Below are 24,911 nucleotides of genomic sequence, written 5' to 3'. Positions count from 1 at the left end.
AGAAAGACAAGTTGGACTAACTTATTATTTCAAAAGTGTTGAGTGGACGCATAAATATTCATTCAAAATTGATACATTGATAAGTTAACACATTCTTCTAAATATTAAGTTTGACCCACTTATTTAGAATAAGTTGTCAATGGAATAATTCAAGTTCATGTAACAAACTCGTTTTTTTATGCTGAAAAACGTCTGTATTTTAAGCGTAATGAACTAATCCCCTGAATCATTTTTTAGAGTGAAGAATCCAACGAAAAACTGAGATGCTCTTCCAGACCTCCAATTCAGATAAAATTCTATCGTTGCTGGCCGCTTTATCCCCTATACACATTTTACGAGGCTTTTTTTTCAGTGCCTGTCTTTCTGCTCCATACCATCAATATTCCAGGAGAAGTGAAAATGCTGGAGGCTCTTTGTCCAGTGGAGATTATTAGTTCACTATGGACCGCCATGATACCAAGACCTTATCAAAATAATAAACTTCAAACATTTAATTTCTTAAGTCAGTGACATCCATATTCAAGCTTGGATTTCTCTTCACTCATTAGCAGGTATAGTTTCCAGAGTGGATTTGAACCGACTGCGATCATACAAAGCACCACGAGGGAGGTGGATTGTGAGATTGGTCCTTTGATGAGGCTTCTAAGGGTGTTATAGGGGAGGGAAGCAGAGGGGGGGTTTCAGGGTCAATACAAACCTAGGATTGCTATCCCAAGGTCATGGACTTATCGAACGGAGGTAATGAACGATGAAAACGCTGATAGGTAATTGGAGGAAGACAGGGGGAAAAGACTGCCGGCACTCTTCGCATTCATGTTTTAATGTGATAAACTAAAGAATGAAGAAGAGGAAACAGGTTGGAAAACAGTGATACATTGACTGAATGACCAGTTTAGAACAGGAAGAGATTAATACAGAGAGAGTGAGATCCTTCAGGCAGCAGCAGACAGACAAACAGACTGAGTGGGAGCTGTCTGGGCTTATTTCCAATGCACGTTACCCTGCATTAGCACTAAAGCCATGATCCCGCAAGAGAAAGACGGAGAGAGAGAGGGAACCTTGATAGTGAAAGTCTTCTATCCAAGCTTCCATCCATCTATCCATTATTCATTGGTGAATTAGATCTCGCCTGAATGAAGGAGAGGAAAGAAGAAGAGGAGGATGGGAGGGGCAGACAGGGAAAGGTTTGGGTTAGTTGAGGGGAGGAGGGATCAGGAAAGCGACTGTTGTGGTGTTAGGAAAAGGGTGAGTAGTTCAGATGTGGCTCCAGCAGGGTTTGGTATTTTTGGAGTGTGGCTGTTTTACAGGAGTCTGGGGAGGATGAGATTTTCACTGGTGCAAATGTAGTGTTGACAAAATGGAGAAATGGGATTTGAGGAGAAGAGAAATGAGGGCATAGAAAGGACAAGGGTGGTAGGGGCTCGGGTGCAAGTAGGGGAGAAATGATGATGATGTGTGTTGAGGGGAGGCCAAGGTCATCCCTGAGCCCTCTCAGCGCCTTAATGTATAGTCACAAGGGGTTTTGATTACTGTAGTAAACACCTTGTCGTTACTGTACCTCTCTATCCTTGTGTATGACTTTCTTCATATGTGTACACATCTAGTACGGCTTTGACAATGATCTCCTGATCTCCATGTCTTAAACACATGCTGCCACTCGAAGGAGGATGAAAGGAACTGGCTGTAATCTTTACATCTTCAAAGATGGACAGAAGCTCCACAGTAATTGTTAAAATAAAAACGAAATAGCTTTCTCAGATGCCAAGCCTCTGCTCCAATGAGAATACAATTTTGAAAGGGTTAAATAAACAGAGCGGAGGTCATATGATCTGGCTGTTTGCCAGTTGCACAACTGGAGATCATATACTGTACATAGAGAAGCACCAGTGATATTGTTGAGCCCACTGGCTCCCATACTTTAGATCCTAAGGTATGGGAGGCATGTGTATGTAATGAGATCTGTTGATTAGAACTCAGCTGTTGAGGTCTCAGTGGTTTAGTGTATTTGTTCAGCATTAGCAGGGCTTCTAAGCCATAATCTAACCTCTGTTATGAGGCAGGTTATTAATCGGCGATGAGAGCCCTAATCAACAGCTTTGGCTGTCTGCCAGCAGATTACTGAGGCTCAGCGGAGTGTAACCATTCATAACTGAGCACATGGCATTTTTCTACTGAGGATCCTCATGAGGCTGTTTGAATGGAATCATTTAAATAGTTTTTTCTTTCGACTGCATTGCTTTCCTGTTAATAATAAAAAAGAAAACTTAGCAATGAATTGCAATTTGCAGAATTGGATGTCATGTGCACTCATGTGGCATCTGATCTGTATTTAGAGATTGAGGATACTGAGTAATAAAAAATAGAAATGCAAAGCAGGGAGATCTTGATGGATGGATAGAGAGAATAATGAAGACATTCGACCTTGTTTTTGCTTTGAGTGTATTGATGTTTTCATCTTCTTACACTGCTGCTCTCTGCTGCACTTGCATACAACTAACGTTATAGACACACACACACACACAGAAGAAAAAAACACAAATGCATGCATGCAGAGACTTTCAAACAGCCACACATAGACACATAAGGAGCGGTTTGTGCTAGAGGGGGTGTGGGTGTGATTGTGCGCTATATGTGATGACAGCAGGGCCATATGCCGATTTATTTATTTATTTATTTTGTGGCACCGCAATTAGAGTACAATCATTACATGGTGTACACACGCTGCTGTAAACCCTTTGTTTCTCTATGAATGTTGTAAGGATATTAAAAAATTATAATAATAATAAAAACTACCAAAAATGGAATGAAGGGATTACACACCTCTGCACTTAAAGTAGGAAGTTGTTTGTAAATGTATTTATTTATTTATATGAAATTAAATTAAATATCTGTTAGGGATGTGTGTTTAATTTTAGGTGACGATTTTCTTTTGTCTGAGTTGTATGTAGCGACTAGCAAGGTTTGAACTGTATGTGTTAGTGGTTGGGTAGGGCGTTGTAGAAGACACAGTGTCCTTCACTGTACCAGCTATAAGGTCCCTGTGGAGAAACAGCCAGAACCTGGTTCAGATTGGCTCAGAGGCAGCCAGGGAAACGTGATGAAAATGTACCAAACACATGACGTTCATATGAGAGTCACTGTATCCTCAGCTCTATAAGAATGTATTGGATTTCAGCTGTTAGTCAACACAATCACAGGCCTCAGCACCGCACCTGGCAGCAGAGGGATCTATTTCAGAGCTGATATTTGATGGACATATTTTTCCAGCAGCAGAGATTTGGACTTTAAATTGAGTCTGGCTCCCAGGCGGGTCACTGCCAGTGTACATGAAGTGCAATGCTTAGGCACTGTGTGTGTGGAGGGTGGGTTACACAAGTGGCATGTATTTGTCTTTGCTGTGGTCTACCTATATTTTATCTTCTACCATCTGGCCATGGGCAAAATGAGACAGACTGACGGAGAGAAAGACAGAGAAGTGGATGGGCAGACAGAGGGGCAATGAGGGCCTGTGCAGGACAGATAAAACGAGAGAGGAAGCATGAAAGAAAAAAGGAGGTGACATTGGCGGTAATTGGAGGAAAGGAAGCTAAATCCTCGGGGATCCTCCCTTTCCAAACGTTACCATCACTCACATAAAATGTGTGTGAAAAGAAAAAGAACTAGAGGCCGAAAAGACATGTCTGGCTGGAGCTCTTTCACTTACTGATTCAATTCATTTGGATTCAAAGCACATTTTAACTGCTTTCCAAAAATGGCAGCAATAACTATAACTAATTTAAGTTTAATACGATTGAGGTCAGGGGATTGTTCCTCTGGGGGCAGAAGAATATTGTTCCAGATGCAATTTCTCCTCCTATTTACACTAGATCACCTCCTTCTAATCCAGAGACCAGAGGAGAGAGAGAGTGAGCCAGATATCAATAATTCACAGCTATTGTTCCCTCCCGGACAACCTGTCTGTTTTTATATTAAATGTTGAATTATTAACAGTGTATGAAAGATGGTGAATCTCCCTCCTGATGCTTGTGAGACTTCTTCAGAAATTGTCCCGTTGCATAGTTGCAGCAAGAAGAGTGGCAAAAACAGGTAGATAGTTTTAAAGTAGCATGAGCGGAAGATTCCTTTTTGGCATTTTCAATGATTCATTGATAGTGCGGAAAGACAGAGATGAATTGGGGCAGAGAAGGGAAGGACATGCAGAGAACCAACCACGGTCCGGATTCAAACCCAGGTCTGCTGCGACGAAGACTGAGCCTCATGGGGGGAAATGGGGAGATCAGACACTGAAGAAAACTGAATGGGCTCAAAGTACGGATTTACACACAAACATGCACACAAACACATGCACACTCTCACTATTAATCATTCAATGTGAGAAACCTTCTATCACTGAGTTTATAGTCACCATGTCAGGACCTTCAATGTTCATCAATCTTAACAATCCCTCTTAACCATCCCTTCCATATGCTGGCCTTAGGGAATTTTAATATTTCATACCCTCCTCAAAATGTGACTAATGTATTCATGATGTAGGTTAATAATAACCATTGACTTTAGTGCTGGCAGGGTTGACTCACTGTTAGGGTTGTGTCCTTTTATGTACATTACACTTTTTAAAGCATATTCGTGCCTAATGGTGTGTCCTCTGATGTCCCATCATTGCTGTCATCCAACGAGGTGTCCTATTGACTCTAACCAGCATTATTATAAAGAAGAGGCACTCCTCCAGTGGCTATTCAGCAGAAACAACAGTTTGTCTCTGTATTGCATTTCGTCCTCGGGGCACACTGCACGCCTTCGTCTTGACAAGTGCCATCTGATAATTAGGCCTCATAATCACCCTATTAGTATGCAGCTCAATTGAGCAGAGAACATTTCATTGTTCTCCTGGCATGAGCTGCAGCCATTTGTAAGAGGATTATTGTACATTTCTTGTTAGGGTTTTTATGACAATGAATCACATTTGTAATGACTTGCTGCATTGTTAATCTCAGAAGCGTTTATTTTCAGAGTAGCCAGGTTGCAAAAGATAGCAATTGTGATTAATACTATATTAGGATGCTTGGTCATATTTTTGAAAGGACCAAATCACTGGATTGAGGGAGTGGCACTATTCAATGTTGTTTTCCCTGAATTGATTCTAGCCTAATTTTCTGTACTTTTCTGTGGACAAACAAAACCGTGCTTAAACTTCTCCATCACAGTTACCATGGCATCAAAGAAAGAGACCAGAATCACTTGAGCCTTGTTTTGTTACTGTGACACTCACAAGAAGAACCTAGAATTAAGGGATGGGGTGCCAGGTTGAATTCTAATACTGTCTTGTGTAGGGGTGGGTAAACATATCGATTCTCCGATGCATCGCGATTCTCTCTCGAACGATTCCGAATCGATTCATAAAAGTTAATAATCGATTCATAAAATAATTAAAAATATATATTTTTTTTTACTAGTATTTAAAATTAGTATTTCCTGCACCACTGCGCACGCACACCACACAAGTGTGAGTTGTTAAAAGTGGCGACAAAAGGGCAGAGAGCAGCAAACCCATATGACCTGCACTGGCTTTGTCTGTTTACGTTTTTGTATGAGAGCTGAATTCCAATACAGAAATTTTTTTTCACTTTTGTACACCTTATACTGGTATTGTGCTAATGTTTTATTTGTTACCAGAAATGAAGGCACCTGGTTCTTATGTGTTATTATTGTTCAAATATGTCATGTGAGAAAGAAAGAAATACTGTACATGATTAAAATACATTACATTTAATACAGCACTGTCGATATCGAATCGTGACCTAATGAATCGAAATCTAATCGAATCGTGAGATTCTTGACAATACCCAGCCCTAGTCTTGTGAAAGTATGCTTATATAAGAACTAGGGCTGTCGAGCGATTAAAAAAATTAATCTAATTAATTACAGGCTCTGTGATTAATTAATCTAAATTAATCGCATACTTATATGACACTTTTATACCTGTTTATAAACAGCTTTATAGCCTACTACTGTTTTTTTCTCTCTCTCTCTCTCGCGCGCGCTCGCTCTCCGTCTCTCGTAACTTCTGTCTCCTCCCCTCAGCCAGCTTTATAGGCTACATGAACTAGCGCAGAATTTTCTCAAAAAAACAAGCAGACAAATGACGACTTTCCATCTCCCACAACAGACAGCGCTGCACTGCCACCATTTCGTAGCCTACTTATAGGCAAAAATATTGACACACACACACACACACACACACTCGTTTAAGTGCGAGACAGCTAGCAAACAAAATTGGAGGAAGATTGAGAGATAGGTCTACTGTTTTGAACCTATAGCCTACATTGTTGCACCCACTAAATCAATAATGCACGGACACTGCGGAGAATTAAGTAAGATGTCTTCCTACCTTCATGTTTATTTGCCGAAGCATCCCATAAACCGTCCATAGAGCCCTCGAGTCGGCCCCTTTCCCCTGCTTCACTCTTTACATTTCTCCCTTTTACCCGCGCGCCCGGCCCGGCAACATGGACATATAAAAGCTACAGGTGCAGCTCCGCACCACTTTTGCACCGGATCAAAGGGCATTATAGAAGTGCGATTAATCTGCGTTAATTTTTTTAATCGTGTTAATTTTTCTGTGATTAATTAATCGAAATTAACGCGTTAATTTGACAGCCCTAATAAGAACACAACACATCACATGTTAGAATAACATTTAGCTATCAGATGACCACACCAGGTACCAGGTACTGTTTGCTGCAGGGCTCATGGAGGGTTATGGAGGCTCAGTCTGTATGGTTCATCCGCAGACAGACAGACAGACAGACAGACAGACAGACAGACAGACAGACAGACAGACAGACAGACAGACAGACAGACAGACAGACACATAAGTTCACCAGTCAGAAACCACAGAAATCTCCAGCTTTAATTTTGTGGGCTATTTATACTGAGGCCAGAAGAAGAGGATGAATGGGAATTCTGAGCCACAGTGCTTGCTGGTGGTTGACAGACGGTTACTGCCTCTCCTCTACATGCTGCTCTTTAAACTCAGCAAGTGTTTACCCCATGCTGCTGGGTAACACACATCAACTCTCACACATACCCCTCAGGCACTCACACAGAAGAACACAGTTGCCCCTCACAACGGACGCTGTTCAATTTATACTGTATGCAACAAACATATTCTACTCAGCATGCTCTCAAACAAGCCACATGGCAAAGAAAAACAAGCATACTCATGTATATTTGTGTATGCTTGTGAAACCCCTTTCTTTAATTGTAAACAAAAGGCATGGACATTTCAACTCCACTAATGTTAGCTATAGGAATGTCAAACTTGCAGGACCCAAAATGTCTTTAACTTAGAAAAATGTCCTTACTCCAAAGCTCTGAGCTCAAATGACAAAACACACTTGTCAGCCTACCCTCTTTATTTGTTCATTGCATGCATCCAGTTATTTATGGGAGAATGAATGAATACACAGATCATGCTTGTGAGGGCAGATTTATTTGTAAACTATCTAATTGATCTGTTTTTCATATGTATATCACATCAGTTTAACACATGTGCATTTCCTCTAAGAAATGTGCTGACAAAACAGTTGCTTAAACTATTTTAAGGTTTATTGTGGCTGACCACATTAAACCACAATGACCACAATAAACCCCTGAGACCTGTTTGACCATCTGTTAGTTTGACACCCCCGTTGTTGAAGGGGGCCTTTAAATACTCTGTCTGACCAAAAGATATGGTCAGTCCCATCGGGGGCTGACCGTGTAGGTCTGAAGCTTTACACTCTGTACTCTGTTGTTTTGTCTTATTATGAATGTAATTAAATTCTTAAATTCTCTGTGAGTTTAGTTTTCTATTACAGCATGTCGTAATATAGAATTTCCCCGACAATGCTAAATGTCAATAGTTCAAACGACAGTTCACGGTTGGTGACTGAATGATTCTAAAATTGCTCTTGAATGCTTTCAATATTCACCTTTTGCTTTTGTACTTTTGATGTTTTCATGAAGGGCTTTGTAAACAAACCTGGGTCTTTCCTGCTCATGTAAATCAAGTTAATGATATCACTCTCAAGCTTCACAAGGTCACTATGCTGCTAATCGGATTTGGTCAGGAAATTGCTCCTAATCTAATACTATCAAGTATTGGATTCCTTCCTCCCTGCCTTGATGGCAAAGGTAGAATGGGCAGTGTGACAGCTCTTTTGTGATTTAATGTTAGAGCATTACAATGAGGAAACAGAAGTCCAGTTGGAAAGTTGAGCTGCAAAATGCTTTCAACTTTAACCTGTTGCCTTGACATTCTTCCCACAGGCTTCTTTAAAACTGTTTTTAGCTGTATGGCCTCAGATGTTCTACAAATTGTCAACATGTCCCTTCGGACAGGTGTATTCCCACAGGCCCTGAAAACAGCAGTCATCAAGCCACTCCTAAAAAAGAACAATCTAGATACATCGCTCATGAACAATTATAGGCCCATATCTAACCTACCATTTTTAAGCAAAATCATTGAAAAAGCTGTTTATCAACAGCTAAATAACTACTTAGCAATGAACAACTGCTTTGATGTTTTCCAGTCAGGATTTCAACAACACCACAGCACTGAGACTGCTCTGGTTAAGGTCCTCAATGACATCCACTTAAACACAGACAGTGGCAAAAGTTCTGTTTTAGTTTTACTGGATCTCAGTGCCGCTTTTGACACAGTTGACCACAGCATATTACTAGATCGACTAGCAAACTGGGTTGGACTCTCTGGAACCGTACTAAACTGGTTTGAATCCTACTTAAAGGACAGAGACTACTATGCGTCAATAGGCAATTTCTCATCTGAGCGGACACATATTGAATGCGGGGTCCCCCAAGGTTCCATTCTTGGGCCTCTTCTGTTTAACATCTACATGCTCCCACTAGCTCAGATTATGAATAAGAACAAATTATGCTACCATAATTATGCAGACGACACACAAATTTACATAACCATATCACCAGGAGACTACAGTCCGATACAAGCACTGAGTAAGTGCATTGAACAAATCAATGATTGGATGTGCCAAAATGTCCTTCAATTAAACAACGACAAAACTGAAGTAATTGTCTTTGGTGCCAAAGATGAACAATTAAAAGTCAGCGCACAGCTTACATCTGTTATGCTAGAAACCACACACCAAGCCAGAAATCTTGGTGTTGTCATAGACTCCGACTTGAATTTCAAGAAACGCATTAAATCAATTAATAAGTCAGCATACTACCACCTTAAAAACATATCAAGAATTAAAGGACTTATGTCTCAGCAAGATTTAGAAAAACTTGTCCATGCATTTATCTTTAGTAGACTTGACTACTGTAACAGTGTCCTTGCAGGCCTTCCAAAAAAATCTATCAGACAGCTTCAGCTAATTCAGAACGCTGCTGCTCGAGTCCTCACTAGGACCAAAAAAGTGGATCACATTACCCCAGTTCTGAGGTCTTTACACTGGCTTCCTGTCACTCAAAGAATTGATTTCAAAATACTGATGTTGGTTTATAAAGCACTAAATGGTTTAGCGCCAAAATACATTACTGATCTGCTGATACGTTATGAACCGTCCAGAGCCCTTAGGTTGTCTGGGACAGGTTTACTTACAGTCCCAAGAGTTAGGACTAAACGAGGAGAAGCAGCTTTTAGTTTGTATGCACCAAATATCTGGAACAAACTCCCAGAAAACTTGAGGTCTGCTGCAACCCTCAGTTCTTTTAAATCGAGTCTGAAGACTTTTCTGTTTCCATTTTAACCTGTACTTTTTATTTAATTTAAATGTTTTACTTCTTTTCATTTGCTTTTAAATGTCTTCTAATGTGTTTTATGTATTGTAATCTTGCCCCTGTAAAGCACTTTGAGTGGCCTTGTGTTTGAATTGTGCTATATAAATAAACTTGCCTTGCCTTGCCTTGCCTTGCCTTGCCTTGCCTTGCCTTGCCTTGCCTTGCCTTGCCTTGCCTTGCCTTGCCTTGCCTTGCCTTGCCTTGCCTTGCCTTGCCTTGCCTTGCCTTGCCTTGCCTTGCCTTGCCTTGCCTGAATTAACTTTGTCTAAAACAATATCCAGTTTTACCACTGTATGTTGGTAGCTCAATTGTGATACTAAATGTTCTGCTCATACTGGCCATTAAGCTATTGCCTACTACTACTTTCGATAATCACCGAAATGAATAGTGGGCTTAGTTAAGGGTTGTAATGTTCCACTAAATACAATCTTGAACCATATTAAGATACACCATATCAGTTGTACACTGAATCATCAGTGAGCTGACAATATGTCAAGTGCTGTACTAATAGTGTGTAGAAATTATCTTTCTTTGCGAACCAAATAAGTGCACATCCAAAATGACCATTGTTGTCATTAAATGTGCACAGGCAATTTTTGTTCTTACCACGTGCGTATGTTAGTGAATCTGTTAGAATAATTCTAAACTGCAACGCCCTATTTCATAAGGATATGTTGCCTACTACAGGTGTATCATGAAAAGAAAACAAGAGACAAAAAAGGTACCTTAAACAAAAAGCAAAAGATTTTCGTCTGTGAAGAAATTAAAACGAGAAACAGGATATTTTCCAGAATTACGGATAAACGTAGTAAGGTTTTCAGAGTTTAATATTTAAAGTATGACAATAATTGATAAGTATGAACGGACATCAATTTCATTGTCTTTAAATACATTTGGCCAAAGCATTAGTAAATGAATATTGTTGTCTATAAAAGCCTTTTTAATTAATGCAGTTTTAATAAAATATGCATTTAGTTCAGAGTGTGTTTACATTTTCTAAGACAGCCAACCCATGTTACATATAACATGTTAAATACATTTTATGACAGTCAGAGAGATAATCTAAGTGGATTTATATCACTGTGACTTCTGACATAATATTGGGCTGTGCTGTTTATAGGATTCATTTAAGATCTTCCTGGCAATAATGTCAGCTGCCTAACTGCAAAGTTTCCAGACACTGCAAAATTAGTTTTCCCTCCGCTGAGGAAAATGCCTTGTTTCATGTATGCTAATCTGCCAGCTTCTGAATATCTGCCATGGTACTGAAATATGTGTGTGTCAGTTCTCTCCTAACATTTCAGTTCATTTTGTCCTCAAAGTGATGCTGTTTAGTGTGACTCTTATCGAAAGGCTGCAGCTGCTGTTGTGAGAACACCACGCAGCCTAAAGGGACACCTTGCACACACAAATGCACACACACATACCTTGGTTTTCCCACACCAAGCTGACTAAGGCATACACCCCTAAACAAGCATGAATAATAGCATGTTCTTATTTACCTGTAATATGAAATAGCTGCAGCATTCTCTTGAAAGTGAAAGAGCGTAATCAGCATATAATACACTTTACGCAAATTAAGTTGCACCCTGCTTAAATCACATTTTGTGCGCATGTGCTTTTCATACAGATCTACTAATTACGCCAATTTTCCATCATTATTTCTAACACCAACCATCAAAATCAACAATGTTCTAAAAGCAATGAATATTGTTGTTCGCACATTATTTTTACTGTCTGCCTAACATTACCATCATTACACCCAGCATTTAAAATATGGTTTATGCATCTGAATTTGAGAAGAGGAACTGCAGATTACCGTATTACTGATTACTATAAATGGCATGCAAAATCATATTGCACAAGGCTTTCCATGATATATGATGATGGTGTATCACAGTCAACCTACTTAATCTAATAGGTGATGATGCACTTTGGCTATGGCAAAATGTATGTTATGATGCTATAGCATTACCTCTCAGACCCCCTCTGTTAATGACATAGCCACCCTGTTGGTTAATGGATACTGAATTTCCACCACCTCTACCATGCGGCCTTACTGTGTCTTCCATGGTAACAGTAGTAGAGCTCTTATTAGGGGGCCAAGCCCGAGCAGGCTGGGACCGCTGTATGCAAAGCAACGCGGTTCCCAAGCCCTGCGGGGCAGGGAACCCTATTGTTTTTGTAAGGATTATTATTATTATTTGTACCTCCCTAAAACTGTGTCCACAGCCCAAACCGTAAAGGGTGCAGACATGCCAATTGCATGACTAGATCCAAGTCCGTCCGGACTACGCAGACAAAAATATTCAGACATGCCGGCCACTAGGTGGCGCTACACCAAAGAAAACGCGTTTGGGGCCATAACTCCCACACCGAAACTCCCACAGTCAAAAACTTTATATGCACAGATTCACTGGAGTCAGCTGCATCATTTGGCATAGGCCACGCCCATTTGCGATATTATAGATTTTTCGCAAAATCGCGAAAACTGAAAAACATATTTTTCGCTACTCCTCCCACAATTTTTGGACAATTGACACCAAACTTTGCACAGAACATCTACCGACCCACACGGAAAGAAATTATCACACAGAATTTTGATCCGACCATCCATAACGAAACGGTAGCGCTTTGAATATTTGTTGATTAGCTACGTTTTACGTAGAAATTCATAAATCCAAAATCATAAGTCGGATCAAGTCCAAATTCTAGACATATGTTGGGGCTACCCTTAATTGCGTTCAATAAAAAATTTGGAAATTTTCGCCATAAGGGGGCGCCATAAATTAGGAAATTTTATATCTCCTAATTGGCCAGAGGAATTTTCTTAAAACTCACGGGAAACCATCAAGGGGCATACCCGAGTCTATATGAAAAATATGGCCAAGAAATAGTAATGTTTAAGGGACTTTTTAATAAAATTTGATTTTTTTTTTTCCGTCAAAGAAAAAAGGCGGGAATGTTAGCATGTCCATTGACATTGTGCAATTAGCTCCGGCGGCCATTTTGTCAAGGCTGACAATCTGCTTTTGCTCATAACTCGCCAACCACACATCGCACATTAAAAAACTTGACATCCACTTGTTCTGTGAATTGAGCTGCATCGTTCCACCGTGGCACTTTCGCGAAATTCATCCGTAAACAGCGATACCTATACAACTCCCGCACCGAACATCCCACGGTCAAAAACTTTACATCCGCAGATTCTGCGGAGTGAGCGGCCGGCGCGGCGGTTGACGACGAGTTGCGTCGGAGGCTTGGCCCCCGGTAAAAACTGCTTGCAGTTCTAGTTCTGTTTAGATTAGTGGCCCCAGCTTGGACTATTGACACAACACTTATCTTGTTTTTATGAGTCCAGCGGCTTCTATCTATAAACCACACGTGTGTACAGCCACACACATATGAGTGCACACACAGACATTCACCTCGCCTTGGCTATTACACGGACAGTTCATTTACAGTTATACATGTTGTACACTTTTTGTAATACAATCGATGAGTTTCCAGCTCAATCCTTATGTATTTACACATTTCACTTCACATATAACGTTTTGTTTTAAGCAATCTTAAAATATAATTGAGTGACCTTTTTTGACCTTTAACCATCATGTTACTCTGAGGATGAAGAGTCACAACTTTGGTGATTCTTAAACATTTCACCTTAATGAAGTCAAATGATAATTTATCCAATACTTTTGTTAATGACCAAAATCCTGCAAAACAAATGCCATTCCATTTCCATTAGCAAATTTGAGCATGCTAAAAAAGCTAAACTACATTGGTGGAAATCAAAGCCATTGACATTATCATTTTGGGCCTAATAGCGTGCAGATTTTGCTCAAGCAATGTTGTGTCTATGTAGCCTACAAAGCTGTTAGCCGGACCTAAGAGTTGTTTAGAGTTGAAAGCCTGGATCAGAGGTCCTTTCAATTTGCCAGAAAGAAACAAATATGGAGAAAGACACCAGCTTGTCAAATACTGTTACAGAGAATGTACACCAAGCTCTGTGTATTGGTAACGTTTGTATTATTATGCAACTATGCAGCAGATCAGAGGGAGAGAGAATGGGAATGAGCGGACGAGATGTCTCTGTAGGATTCCCTTCCTCTGTACCTGGAGGATCAAACACAAAGAGTGAACCAAACATCACAGAAACTGTCAGCCACAGTTAGGCTAACAGATTGCCTTGCCCAAACGTATGTCTGTCACAGTGATGGTGTGTTTGTGTGTGTGTGTGTGTGTGTGTGTGTGTGGGTCTGACAAGCAAGTATGCTGTGCAATAATATGCTCAAATAGAACTGTGTTTTCATTTCTTTGATACGATGCAAGCTGCTGAGTCCCGCCAGACCAAAGTGGAAAAGTCCAATATCTCATTATGTTTTTAAAAAATGTAACGTGTTCCATGTCATGCTTTTTCACACTTCACAGGTCAGGGACCAGTATGTTTTCCACAGGGAGAGGGAGAAATGATAAAATGCAGATGGAGGCACTTGAGGAGAGCACAGATTGAATACTGCAATCCATTTTGAGGGTTCAATATTAACCTGTCTTTACTGCAACACAAATACTTGTATTTAGGAAATGCAAAGGCTGCTTTATAGAGTAGCTAACAAGGGTACAAAACAGAACAGAGGACTTTTCATTAATTCAATGTCTGTAACGTATAGGTTAGTTGTGGAATTGGCTGCCCCAGAGCTGCTATTCATAACAACAGTATTAAGAATCAAGTGTACAAATACTTGCTGTAATTTGTTCCCGTTGCTCAGGTACATATAATGCACTGAAGGCTATAGGTTGGGTGGTACGTCTTGGACTGATTACAGATTGTACCAGGACAATCGGGTATTCACTAAACCGGTTGGCCGTGATAATCGCTCCCCGCTGAACAGCAGCTGCCTGACATCAGTCACTATTGGTTAAGGTGGGAGTTGATGCTTGTGATTGGTTGATGGTGGTTAGATACACGCTGCTGATCCTAGCTGCCCGGTTGCCTGGATACAGCCATCCCTCACTGTGTGAGTGGCCTTGGCAAAGTGACGGAAAGCACAAGTGCTCTGCAGAGGAATTTGTCAATCTGTTGATTCTGCTGAGAATGTCTTTATCTGTCGTCGTAATGGATCTGTATCGTCTGCATCTCTCCATCTGTCTTGTTCTCATTCTTTTCACTGTATACATTTGCTGTTGTATCGACCCATAAGTCTAAAGAAAATCAACAATATAATGTTTATTCATTGGCAAATACAAAAGCAAGTCAACAAAGACATTCCTCATATTCTTGTGACATTAATTCAAACTCCAGTTCCAAAAATTCCTTTTTATTGTTTTAGTGATGAAGCGTATGTTTTTCAGTCTGTCACTTTAATTACTTACAGTATATATTTTCAAATTGCCAAGAAATTTGGTATGGATATGTATTGCCCTCAGATATTGATTCTTAGTGTTTTTGTGTCACACAAGTGCAGGGGTCTCAATTTCCACATAAAGGGCACGTTGGTTTGGATTATTTAAAATAATAATAGTTACCTTTTCTGTGGACATTGTTGGTCTCAGAGGATGATCCCAATGTTTCAAGAACCTTTTGGGGCTTTTTTTAAGCATTGTCCAACTGACTGTGAATTATCCCATAAGTGTAATACATTGTATTCTTGTCACTCATATTTGTTAAGACCAAAAGCAGTAAGGTAGATATAGTACTGTTGTTGGGCCTGTGGCCGCTAAATGCACAATTTGGTTCCTTCTTCAGTACTCCATGCTCTGGTCACACTCCAGACTCTGAGCTCAGCAGACTGCCTGCTAATTTGTTTCTATCGTTGGAGCGACGAAGGACTCTACTGTGCATTCTCATAGAGGTGCGCGTGTGTGTGTGTGTTATAGGTGGTGGGCAGTCTGAGTTAGCTCGTTTTCGGAGAGACGGGAGGAAAAGCTAGACAGACATAAAAAAGGAGAATACAGAGGGGTAGACATTTGAGAAGCAAGAAACAAAGAGAGAAAGAGATTCATGCCGGACATCTGCAGTCATTTGTCTGTGGATACACAAAGTAGATTAAGTCATTAACCTTAATGTCCTCAGTGGTCAGTTGAGTGGCCATCCGAGCATAAACAGACCTACAGATGGTTCTCCACAACTGGACTGTAGTTAAATAGGACCATTATGGTGTCCCTTAACCTTACATTATTACCTGCTGTGAGTTCTGCATGTGCAGAAGCACTGGCATTCAGTGTGTATTTCTATCTGTGAAATTATTTTATCATCTAGCTGCACCACAATGTACTCTTTACAGAATTGACTAATGACTTCCCGGCAGCTCCCTGAATCAACCTTACCTCGGCCCCTCCCTCTCTGATGATCTCTGAAGGCCACTGATGTGTACCCGTCGAACCCTCGCCTCTGTTGCCTTGGTGACTTTTCTCTCACTAGGCGGGGTTATCGCTCACTTTCTCAGTGATGCTGCGATAAGTGCAACACTTATGTAAATTATGTCCCACCAAAGTGTTTATGCAGATTAAACACATCTAGCTGAAAAGCTCCTGAGTCTCTTAATATCTGTAACTAGCAATTCACCTTGCATTGTTGCAATGCTGCATACCTATGATTTTATCCTCAGATTATCTATTCTTATACTTGGTTTTTAAAGAGAAGAGACAAATAAAAATAGGCAAACTATCCATCTAAGTAGATTGATATTTGATACAATGAAATGTGTGCCCAATTATAGTACAATGATAATAGTGAAGATAAAGAATTATACTACTGGAAATTAATAGTATCTGTCTTTGATTAGGTTGTTCTAGCCCATAAAACAAATCTGGTTACTTGTCGTCTACAGATTTTCACACAAACCTTTGGTTGTCCTTTGCAGCATTTGGCCAAAGCTTCGTCGGACAAGTTTCATGAATGTTTTTAATTCTCGGTCACCCTGGCTTTTCATATCATCCATTTATTTACTACCAAACAGTGTTGTTCCTACAATCCTGTTAGCGGTGCATTCATTATGGCTGGCTGTGCATGTGTGCATTTTACTATTGCTCTTCCTTTCAATAACAACCCTGTCCCTGGAGACAGACTCTCACGGGCTGCCTGAGTTAAACCAGCAGTGTTGCAGCAGAGTTTGGCTTTGGCACAAGCTCTTCTGCTGTTACAAGGCTTAAGTGTTTCCCTGGAGAAAGCTAAGGCTTGGACTCTGGCTGCTGGTCAATGTGTTGACATTCTGTGTTCTCTGTCGCTTCACCACCTTCTGAATCCTAACCTAATTTAACTGTGTGTGCAATTAATACCTTGAGGTACTTTAATGTATCAGATAACAGTGGTTATCATCGAAGAGAGTAATGAGATTTACATGAGGTGAATTTTGACTTTTCAAATGAATGCGAGCGGGAGAATTTCTACGTATGTAAATGACATGTGTCTGAGTGTGTGTATATACAGTCTACTTACAGAAGTCGATATTGATGAAATTGACTGGGGATGGAATACACATTGGAGATGATTGTTCTCCACTAGGAGCCTTTGCTGCAGCTAAGCTCACAAAGCCGATGCCATATTCAGTAAGGAGCGCGGCTTCTTCTGCAGTGATTTTTGAAAGAGAGTCTGTCCCTTTTACTTTGGAGTGTAAATGGCTGTCTTTTGGCTTTCTGGCTGGTTTTGGTCCTTGTTATATGCTCAGTGACTCTACAGTATGCTCTGTTTCTTAAGTGCTTTTTTAATTTTGAGTGCATTACATTCCGAAGGTAATTCTCTTCTCCAGTTTCCATTAACGTGTGTATGTGTGTGTGTGTGTCGCATCATTGAACATGAGTGTGCGATGATTTCCCAATACATAGGGATAAATTATTATAACCATTGAACATACGTTATGCTAACGTCGAGCTCCGATAAATGCACAACTAAACCTACAAACAATGTGTGAAAATACAGATCCCTGTGTGAATAAAGGATCATTGAGTGGGACAGTGTTTGCGTATGCATGCACACTGTCAGATGCTTGGTTGAAAGGTTTTTTTTTTAACTTTAGGGCAGTGTTGGTCTTTTGTTGTCTCTCTGTTAGTGAGTTGCCCCCACACTCTCTAGTCTACACCCCCCTCTCACTCACCCAGCATCTACCCATTATCTCCCACCCTCCAACCACAGCTATAGGCTCTTTCATCTACCCTCTGTTGGATGAGGATTCGAGAATGCAAGTGTGTCTCTCTGTCTTTTGTTCTCTGTGTGTGTGTGTGTGTGTGTGTGTGTGTGTGTGTGTGTGTGTGTGTGTGTGTGTGTGTGTGTGTGTGTGTGTGTGCACAGTAGTTGTACAACATCACAAGTACGAACATTTCATCAGTGGCAATTTGACCTTTCAACTTGTGTGTTGTTGCCATTCATTTTGTGGCGGTCCCATCATGTTCACATTAGCAGTCTGGACACTAAAGATGCTGCTGCTGCTTCTAAATGGTAGATGCATGTGCACGAGCACACACACACACACACACACACACACACACACACACACACACACACACACACACACACACACACACACACACACACACACACACACACACACACACACACACACACACACACACACACACACACACACACACATACAGACACATCCTCGATTTAGTAAGATCAATTTAGCCCCCGGTGTCTTTCTCACTTCTATTGAATGACATTAGAATACTAATAACCATATTATAAGCCACAGAGGTCCCAATTGATAAAGGTCACAATAGACAGGACTCTGCAGGAGTTGAGGTGTCTCACACAAATAACATTGTCCTGGAATACATCTGAGGGCCTCCAGCAACTCCTTAATTACAAAGAGAAAAAGCAGATGAGTTGATAGACAGAAGAAGCTTTGGGTATTTGTAATGGGAAAACTAACTATTCACAAACAAAGAAAAAATATTGATAATAAAGATAATTGTTTGTATAAGTCCTAGAATGTGAGTTACTAGTTTGTTCCAAGGCTGAACATTAATGAATGACTGAAATATAAGAGATGACTGAGCCCTTCTGACCAAATGTGTAATTGGAAGTGAAATATGCACATTAAGGATTTTTTCCTGAGTGACAAACGGAACATAATTGAATTCTCTACATTGACATCCATCTGTATCCATGGTAATACAATGAGGCATTCACTACCAAGCCAGTGTATTCAGAAATGTACACAAACATACATACCGCACACAAAAACACACACATACACGCACACGGCCTCATTAAGAATTACAAAGGAGGGGCTAAACTCTCCTCCTTCATGAGCTGAACAGAGGAAAAAATGTAGAAGAGAGATAGGTGGAGACAGAGGGGAGGGCGTGTTGCATCAACAACAGGGCTGGACTGGCCATCTGGCATACCGGGCAAATGCCCGAGGGGCCGGCAGCCTTTTGGGCCGGTGAGGTTAAAAAAAAAAAAAAAAAAAAAAAAAAATTAAAATCTTTTTTTTTTTTTTTTTTTTTTTTTTTTTTTTTGGACCCTCGGCTGTGTGACTCGGCCCGGCCGCCCGGCCAAGTCACACAGCCGAGGGCCGAGGTCCCTTCCCTCTCGGGAGTGCCATGGACATATAAATGTGCGTGCAGGCTGTCAACTTCACCTGAAAGTTACCAGGCCATTACTCATTATGATTGGTTCTAGGCTAGGCCTGGCCCAATCACACACACAGCAGAGGGCTGCCCATTCAGAGGCTGCATTGAGTTGTATTATCACGCATTCAACTTGTACTCAGTAATTATGAGCATCTGACGATGGTCAGTTTTACATTCAGGGCCGTCGGACTGCGGACAGGCTTGGGGGGGCCCAAGGCAGAGGGGGGCTGCACCCAAGAAAAAATAAATTATTTTTTTGATTTATATTAATTTTACTGGCTCAATATAGGCCCCTGATCTTTGAAGGCCCCGACATTTTTTATTTAGGGGCTATGAAGATCAGGGGCCTATATTGGGCCATTAAAAAATACAAACGAAGGGAAAAAATTCCCGAAGCTGACTGGATTTTTTAAACTTTCTTCTTTCTGCTTTTTGGTCATTCTGTGTCTTTGAATCATTCCAGAAAATAGTACTAAATAGCTTACATAGGAAACAGTTGATTTAGCCTTTGTTTTCTCCTCAAAGTGCACCAGATTGATGAATTTTACTTTAACATTTAAAAAAAAATCTTCCGGGGGAGCATTCCCCCGGACCCCCCTAGAAGGTCCAGGGTCCACGACACAGTCTCCCAAATTCCTGTGAGAAACACTGTGTGTGTGTATGTTTATTAAGAGTCATTAGACCAGGGGTTGTGTTCAAGTACGCGTAATAATCTGGTCATTCATCAATAGAAACATTGTGTTGTTATCTGGCTCAGAGAGGGACCAGTCACTCATACGTTTTGGACTATAGACAAACAAAGCTTTTACATGTTTGTATTGTAAGACCGCCTCTCAGAGAGCCCATCAGGACTTTCTGTATAGGGGCCCAGAATTTGGTGCAACACCCCTTCCTCCGCATATCGTATAAACGGTGGGCTGCCATGGCCAAAAATGCCAGGGCCGATTTTTTGTCCCAGTCCAGCCCTGATCAACAACAATGTGGTGGTCTGCTGTGATTGGGCATACTAGTAATGCTTTTAATGGAGAATGCAGGTGAAAGGAATTTGTGTAGATGATTATTTTTTAAGGGAAAATAAATTATTCTTTGATTGTAGAATGTCAGAGGTCATTTAAGGGAGAAGTGACCTTCATCTTCCCATTTACTCAGTTGATAAACAGATTTGAATCTCAAACTGCGTTTTTCTCTCTCTCTCAGAATTGTTATTGTGCTCGCAGCAGAAGCCTTGTTTGTCACTTGCTCTGTGGTCTGGCCTCCATCCATCTCCTGCTGGCCCCAAGGCCAAAGTCCACTCAGCTGTAATCACTTGTTTTTAGCCTGCCAGCCCACACAGGACCTTTACACTGTCACGGCTACTGTTGATACGGAGTAGACGGACAGCAATGGGAAGTGTTTGGTTTTTTAAATCTCTGGTTTGGAGACTAATATATTTCAGACTGAACTGGGTCTGAGATAAGGTTACAAGTGCTTATTGCCTAAAGCCTGTGTTTGCCTGAAGCAACGTACAGGCAAAGACTGCTGAGTTGCATGACTGGCTGTGACTGCTGGATGTTTGAGCTAACTAGTGAGAAAGCAACTAAGGTACATATATGAGTGTTTTTTGTTATTATGATATACTGTATAGTCCAGTATGTTATGGCACATAACGATTTGAGGTGTCATGAAAACCCTGTATTGCTTTTGTATTTTCTACAAAGTCCTGTTTATCATGTTGGGTCACTGGGAGAGCCTTCACAGAAGTACTCGGAGCTGCAGGTACACCCACATTAGAAGCTTCATATAGGCCCAGATATGCACAATATGTTTCACAATCACTGACACCTGAAGACTGACTACAAGCAAATAATGTCCAGCACTGTCAGACACATTTTTCATCAGGTCATATACTGTATTTTTCTTTTATATATTTTTTTTAAGTAGATAAAAATATGGTATGTTCTATCTGAGACTAATTTTTATATTTAAATCAAAAAGATACACAGTATAAGATTAATTTGTTGATACTATTTTCAGTTTGCTTCAGTTGTAAATGTAAAATGTCACTAGTTTAAAAACAACAGTATGGTGGGTAGAGCACACACTTCGCTAACACTAAGCTATGTTCTGAAATTAATTAAGTCTAATTAATTACTTCCACTCTTGTGCAAGATCCCCAGCCAAAAGGTTAAATTGATCTGGGTCTTACTCTGCACAGCCAGCAGCAGGGTTCATACCTGTAGATCCAGCAGGAGCGATGCTGCCCCATCCATCTCAATAAAGGTGTTAGTGTTGAGCACAGCTCCGCTCTGTAGCATTTCAGGGTCCTTAAAGGACAGTTGAAGCTTGCTGTGATGAATAAGCCATCAGCTAGACTGGGGCTCCCCAGCCTCCACAAGGGCCTTCCCTGTCACATCCATCATCTGCTGGGGGGCCGCTCCACACAAAGGGAGGGCCGCTTAGCCACAGGCGTGGGGTACAGGTGTGTATCGGAAAAAAAACGGGGATGGTTCGTTTGAAAATCTTCGATCCTGCTATTGTGGCATTAATGAGCAAAAGTGATTGGAAAAATCTATTTTATACTACTTCTTAAATTTGAATTTAGGAACAACAACTGTAGATACATGGAGAGATGCGATGGAAATATGGGAATAGGAATGTCAGTGGGGGAAGGGGGTGAGAGGGAGAGGTTGTCCTGGTCCACAGGGGTTTGAGAGACACAAAGAGCTGCGACTCCCAGAGGACCCAACTCCATCAGCACACCCTGTTTTTATTACTGGCCTGATTAAACTCCCCGCCAGCCTGTAATGTGGCTATAATATATGATCTCTCTCTCTCTCTCTCGATCTCTCTCGATCTTTCTCCTCCCCACTGACACACACACAAGCTTCTCACAGGTATTCTTAGATGCATATATGGACACACCCTTGTGGTTTGTCACATGACTGGCTCCCATGGTAACAAAGACAAAGACTAATTAGCATACTTGATAGAGTGCTGTTTATTTGTCTCATATATACATGAAATGAAAAAAAGAATGTATTTGAGTTTGGTGTACTTGTCACTATTTAAGCTGAAAACGAGGAATTTGTTTCACCATATTTATGTACAAGCTGCAATATTCGTGACATTGTGGTGCTACTACCTTAATGGATATTGATAATAAAGTATAAGTGTTCCACTTTTTTAAAGACTTGTGTAGGTTTGTTGTTTAGTATATCTCAAAAAGGTAGTGTTTAGTTAGCTGATGTAAACATTATAGTTGTTTTTTTTCTCCCCGAACTGTGATATTTCATAAAACACACCCAGGATTGAGAGAGCGAGAGAGTTTTTCATACTCACACATACTCCCAGAGCGGCCTTTGATATAAAAGGGTTTTCATGTTACTGTGCCAATAAATGCCTGGAGTGTTGACTGTGCTGTGTAAAAGGTTAGTGTAGACTTAAAGGTTAGAATACTGCCACATCTGTGGTATGTCTGTGGGAGTCTAGACGGGAGAACTCAATCCTCTCTCAGATGAGGTGATTTCTTGCCTTTCCTTCCCCGTGCTGTGTAATGGCTGTGCAGTGAATGTATGAAACAAACATTTAGGGATGGGTCCGATCCAGTATCGGTATCGGCTCCGATATGGCCGAAATCTGCGTATCGGATATCGGACAGACAGCTCCGATATTAAAAAAACTTTACTTTACTATGAAAGAGCGAACGAGCCGTGTGAGCATGTGCCGATGTTCGGTGGAGGGAGGGAGGACACCACTTTCTAATTAGACATACAGTACAGTTTGTTAGCCAGTGAGCTAACCAAAGCTAACCCAAGTCAAGGAAGTGGAGAGGCTTCTGCACTGTGACAAATTCTATTCTACTTTGTAAAATACAGCCAGAGAGAGGAAGAATGTTCAGACAAACACTCTCCACCACATATTCTAGTGGGGCAGAAGTAATTATTGAGAAGGATTATTTTTGTGTGACTCTATAATTTATATTTTCATTAAAATATTGCATAATCTGCCTTAAGATGAACCTATATTAATTTGTGCATAATTTTTGCTCCGTTAAATTAGAATTGCTTAAGCCTTCCAAGCCTTACACATAACATCACCACCGACAAAAAAAATCATAATAATTATGATATCGTATCGGTATCGGCCGATATCCAAAACCCATATATCAGAATCGGATCGGAATTAAAAATAGTGGATCGGTGCATCACTACAAACATTATAGTAAAAGATTGCACAGTATGTGTGATCAGTACTGCTCATCTTGGAAAATAACAGTTGCACGAACAGCAGCTCTGTAAATTCTGTCTTTTCTTGTTGTCTAGACTTGCAATATTGTTTTATTTGGCCATCTATCATGGACTGGTGCTTTCTTCAGTCAGTTGGTGTGTACTGCTCTTTTCCTCTGCTCAGTGAGATGTGCAGCCGGTCTAATCAGAGACCAGAGTATTGATTTCCAGGCACACAGAAAAAAAGCTTGCTTGCCATGCAATACAAAGGTACTGAAGACGCCTAATCAACACCTATTGATTATTTTATGCTGACCGCTTCCCTTTGTCATGCAGTTTTCTGTGCAGCATGCCTGGTATGAAATATGCTGTGTGTGTGTGTGTGTGTGTGTGTGTGCGTGTGTGTGTGCGTGTGTGTGTGTGCGTGCGTGTGGGTGTGTGGTCTGTCACTGTGGAGATAAAATGCTGTCCTGGAACATTTGTCTTAACACAGAAATAAATTGTGAATAAATGAGTAACAGTGAGGCTGCATTTGATCAGATAATCAACACAGACAAACTCAATCATGTTGCTATCATAGAGCCATATTCATACACAAGTGCACACACACACACACACACACACGAGCAAGAACACCTGCTCATTCGCATGCATGCACACAATCACACATTGATGTGAAAGCAATTGGCTGCAGCAGAGGAGTGGCCAACTCCCAGAGTTGGTTGCTAATGGCTACAGGATCCAGGGGAGTGGGGAGAGATGTCGATAATGACAATGTCACTCCCAGCCAACCAGCTCTCAGATATGGGACAGGACACACACACTTACTAAAACACATGCAAGTCTATTGGTGCATTTATAGTACACACAGGCTCACACACAAGTGCACACACACACCTAGATGCTGAAATGGAAGAGCAATTTTCTTCCAGCCAGGTGGCAGTGTGTTATTATAGCTGTCAAAAAGCGATTTTGCTCCAGAGGGCCATTTTGGCTCCAGGTCCAATGTTCAAAAAAAGGGTTGTCTTTCCTATTTACCCTGCAGGTACTATAATCAGCATATGCCTGAATATTCATCTACATTTCAAGGTCAAATTGCACTCTCTTTTCATGTTTTCTATTGAGTGAGCAAATGATATTTTCTTGTCTTTTATTTGGTTTTATTGTCTTAATGTGGAGAGTCTGCCCCTTGCATTAAGTCTGCCCTGGTCCTTCAGTGTGTTACGGGTGCTTAAGATGTGAGACATTTCATTTCCTTTTTACATCAATCAGCAGTATTCCATGTTTCTAAGGTGCACAACGAATCAGTTGGCAATAGCATCAGTCTGT

The 24,911-nt window shown here is 40.8% G+C and overlaps 1 protein-coding gene across 1 annotated transcript in view; it reads left to right on the top strand.

Moving 5' to 3' along the window:
* The window catches only part of xpr1a (xenotropic and polytropic retrovirus receptor 1a), a gene marked incomplete at both ends in the record, with an annotated part of 64,313 nt that overhangs the window by 15,872 nt on the left and 23,530 nt on the right, over positions 1 to 24,911 (top strand). The gene's annotated exons all lie outside the window — the stretch shown is intronic.

This window comes from Ammodytes marinus (assembly GCF_949987685.1).
Source record: "Ammodytes marinus genome assembly, chromosome: 8".
Lineage (NCBI taxonomy): Eukaryota > Metazoa > Chordata > Actinopteri > Uranoscopiformes > Ammodytidae > Ammodytes > Ammodytes marinus.
The sequence above is the reverse complement of the archived record's forward strand: the minus strand, read 5'-3'. Positions and strand labels throughout refer to the sequence as shown.